Source organism: Eumetopias jubatus, unplaced genomic scaffold (genome assembly GCF_037043125.1).
Source record: "Eumetopias jubatus isolate StellerSeaLion01/CBP00866 unplaced genomic scaffold, mEumJub1_p1.0 scaffold_14, whole genome shotgun sequence".
Lineage (NCBI taxonomy): Eukaryota > Metazoa > Chordata > Mammalia > Carnivora > Otariidae > Eumetopias > Eumetopias jubatus.
This window is the reverse complement of record NW_028274820.1, coordinates 12570074-12574768: the sequence shown is the minus strand read 5'-3', so window position 1 is coordinate 12574768 and position 4695 is coordinate 12570074.

Here is a 4695-nt window from a genome sequence, read left to right as displayed (position 1 = left end):
ATAGACCATCTGCAAAAGGGAGCTACTGATCTGACCTCCACAGTATGCTAGCTACAAAATTAAAGGGACAAGACAGGGCTCCTACTACTAAAGAGAATGGCAATATCATCTTCAATTTCTCCATCCTCTTAGTTTTCCTTTGGCATAGATTATTTAAAGTCTGTCATGAGTCTTTGCAAGTTCATAAAACAACTTGCATGTGCTATCTTATTTTACTCAGGTCTATCTGCATTCCATGGGAAAAGGAGGGAATGCAGAAAAAAGGGAAATGAAGGAATTAGGGCTTCAGCATTTCTCAAGGGACTCTTTGGTGACAGTTTGCATGGGGTTGACAGGGAAGGAAGTGGACATAAACTTATAAAGGGCTTCAGCATTTCTCAAGGGACTCTTTGGTGACAGTTTGCACGGGGTTGACAGGGAAGGAAGTGGACATAAACTTATAAAGCTGCTGCTCTGACCAGAAATGGAAGCCACTCTTTCCCATGGGAATGTTGGTTTTGATAAAGAAAAAGGACAAGGTTATTCTGCTTTGTCTTATTTCTCTGGTTCCCCTGGTGTTTGCTTTTCCCTACAAATTAAGTAAGGCCAAACTGCATTAATGTAACCAGTACATTCCTTCCTAGGCAGATATTGTCTAAGTGCCACCAACTCCTGCTCTTGGGGGAGGCTTTAGTGTTGGATCTGGCTAATGTTCTTCTATGATCCAAAGGCTGCCTCAGAGGTCCAATGGGTTGGCTATTTGACCTGTAAACTTCAGCCATCCTGGGCCTGAGACTCAACTTTTTTCTGGTCATCACTGGCTTGGAGGTCTGCACTCTGGAGTTATTGGACAAGGTCCTGGATAGTCCCTACTGCATCTTTGTGTGAATTACCAAAGGCTCCCTGCTCTTGGCACACCAAGTAGAAAGCATCTGTGGACTGAAGCAGCTGAGGCAGGGTACGTGTGAAGGGCAGGCTTGTACTCAGCCTCCAGGTATACCCCTCTACCCTCACAAAGATACATGTTGTAAGCCTGGTTGGTGGTGGCAACACCTTTAATCTCTCTCTTTGCCAAAATGTCACAAAGAGGTTGGCCACAGGGCAAGTTGGTCAGTGCTAGTTCTCCAGGCTTCTTGGACTTCTGCATCAGGCAACTGCAACATCTTGGCATGGACAAAGACAGCTCAGACTTTAAACTCATTCATTCATTCAACAAATACTTATTAAATACCTACCAAATTCCAGGCACATATAAGGTGGTGGAATACAGACATGGTCCCAATGCTCATGGGCCAAGTAGTCTAGGTGGATGACACATAAAGTAATCTCATCATGTATGAGTGCTAAGGAAGTAATGAGAGCAAAAATAACATCAAACCAGGGAGTGAGACTTGGGTTGGAGAAGTAATAATACCACGAAGGATAAGACTAAGCCAAGGTCAAGAGAATGAACAGTCCAATCTGAAAGGAACCCTTCATATGTCAAGGCTACAGGGCAAAAAACGACAGACACACTCCAGGAACCAAGAGGAGACTGGTGTGAGGGAATGAAGCTAGAAAAGTGGAGAAAGCACAAAGTTAGGTTATTGGAATATGCACAAGACAGATCATTGTAGGTCAGGTCAAGGCTTTTCAACATTTTCTTCATGTAGTGGGAGGGACTGAAAGGCTTTAAGCAAAACAATGATGTCATGGTTTGGTTTGGGATTCATGAAGATTGCATGGCTGATAGCTCTAGTTGTAGTATGTTGTATTATCTGCCTGGTGTAGCTCTATGATGAACCTCCCTGACTGGAGATAAGTATAAGGGTGGTGGACTCCACACATTTAGGGTCTCTTGTCCCCATGCCTTTTTCATCATGGCCCTTTGCCTATGTCTCCACAAAATACTAAACCCCACATCTACAAAGGGACCTTCTTAACTTGGGTTTCCCTCTTAAGTGTTGCAGGATTTTTTTCCTTCAGTGCCCACATGTTCTTGGTCATGCCCCTTCGAAGAATGAAGAGATAGAGCAGACAAAGAGTGGTGGGCATCAAAGCAAAGTTTATTTAGCGGTAGTAAAGTTTATTGAGTGAGAGTACAAAGCACCTGAAGAAGGAGGGGACCCAAGAAGGTTGCCACTGGAGTTTCTAAGTTTAGGGGTTTTTATGGGCTTGTTGGTGGACTGTTTTAATCTGATTAACCCTCTATGCATCTGTCGTCCAATCGGGTTTTGTCATCTAACACGTGGGAAAGGGTGGAGGGCTCCTTCCAGGGTGGTGTAAAATCCTTTTAAGAATGGTTTCCTCTTAGTGCCCGGTTGGGGTGAGGGGGTGGCTTGTCCCTGCCTGCCTTTCTTGTAACTATCCATCATCAGCATTTCCCCTTACCAAGCTCCAAGACATCCATAAGCAAACTTACGTGAAAAAGTGTGATTTGTGTCACTCCACTCTATAACCAATCAGTAACTCTTTACCAAGATTCAATCTCAAACTACCTGTGAACTTGATACATTGTATGTGTTAAGCTAAAGGCCAGAAATGCTGTTGCATTTACCTTTATGTCAGTACTAAATATGTGTTTTGTGTTTTTTCCAAGTGCTCCATTCTTACCAGACCCCAGAAGGTCAGCACACAGTGGTCTGATGAGCTGCTTGGAGCGTGTGTCATCGATGGGCCCTCCTGGAGATGCCGTGGCTGTACAGTCCCCTCAGGGGCCAGGCTGCATCTGGTGAAACTTCATTTCAACACAGGTGTTGATGACATGGTCAAGTCATGTAGAAATGAGAGTTTCAGTTGCTCTCCCCGTTGGTGGCCTGTCTAAACAGCTTCAAGAATGGAGGAATGGAGAAATTTCTGTCCCTGTACTCAAAGACATTTAAAGAAGGAGGGATGAATCCAAGCACCTGGAACCTTCAGTCAAGTCACATTTTTATCTATTTCCTTGGTGTAATGGGAATGTGAAAGACTGAAACATACTTTAAGGATAAAGCTAGCTGTCTAGAGATCTTTTAGGGAGACGAAAGTTTTATTGAAAGTGTAGTATAGTCATGGGGAAAATCCTCAAATTAGACTTATGGGTTCAAATCCCAACACTACCATTTCCTAGTTATGTGTTAGTCTGCTTGGGCCGCCATACCAAAATACCATAAACAGGCTGGCAATATATGGTAAACAACAGAAACTTATTTCTTATAGTTCTGGAGGCTGGAAGCGTGTGATCAGGGTGCCAGCATTGTTGGGTTCTGGTGAGGTCTTTCTTTCTGGCTTAGCTGACTGCTTTCTCAGTGTGTCCTCACATGGAAGAGAGTGAGAGAGCTGCAATTATGAGCACCCAAAGTATAGTCAGGTGTCTCTTCTGATAAGTGTACTAATCTCATCATGAAGTCCCCACCCTCATGACCTCATGTAACCCTAATTCCCTCCCAAGGTCCCCATCTCTAAGTACCCTAACATTGGGGTTTAGGTTTAACACATGAAGTTTGGGGGGACACATTTAGTTCATAGGATTCTACCCCTGGACCCTCAAAATAATGTTCTTTTCTCATATGCAAACTACGTTCATTCCATCCCAATATCCCCAAAAGTCTTAACTTGTTCCAGAATCAACTCTAAAGCCTAAAGTCGAAAGTCTCATCTAAATATCATCTACATCAGATATGGATGAGGCTCTAGATATGATTCATCTGGAGGCAAAATTCTTCTCAGTGTGAACAGGTGAAACCAGACAAGTTATGTGCTACCAAAATACAATGCTGGGACAGGTAGAAAATAGACATTTCTATTCCAAAAGGGAGGAATTAGAAAAAAGGAAGGGGTGATGGGCCCCAAGCAAGTTAAAATCTAACAAGGCAGTATCTCAGCTGATATAATCCCATCTCTATTCTTTCTGTTGAGGTAGCAGATTAAGTTGAAGTAGAATTCAGGATCTCCTATCAAATGGTTGTTCAACCACAGCCTTAGTGTTCTCCTCAAAAGAAGCTTTCTCATTTTTTTCAGTATGACTGAGAATTTTCCAAACTTTCAAGTTCTGATTCCTTGGTGCTTAGAATTGTTTCTTCAATTTACTCTCTCTCTTCTTTTTACTTTGAGAGGTCAGAAGGAACCAAACCACTCCCAACACTTTGCTTAGAAATCTCCTCAGCTAAATAATCAATTTCATCACTTGCAGGTTCTACCTTCCACAAAACACTAAAACAAACACAGTTTTGTCAAGTTCTTTGCCACTTTACAATAAGGATCACCTTTCCTCCAGTTTCCCCGATAACATTTGTCTGTGACCTCACCAGAATTACCCTTAATGTCCACATGTCTAGCATGTACCTCAAAACTCTTCCAGCCTCTACCCATCATTCAGTTCCAAAACCACTTCCACATATTTAGGTATTTATGACTGCAGCACCCACTTCTCAGTACCAAGATCTATCTTGCTTAGTCTACTTAGGTTGCCATAACAAAATGCTATAGTGGCTTAAATAACAAAAAATTAATTTTCTCACAGTTCTGAAGGCTGAGGTCCCAAGGTCTGCACTCAGCAAGCTGGCAACCCAGAAGATGAGGGTTGATGGTGGATGGTCAAATCTGACTCTGATGGCCTGAGAACCAGGAAAGCCAAGGGTGAAAGTTCCAGTCCAAGGCCAGGAAAAGTCAATGTTTTAGCTCAAGCAGTCAGGCAGGCAAAGTTCTCTCTTACCAGCCTTTTTGTTGTATTCAGGTTAATTAATTGGATGAGGCTCA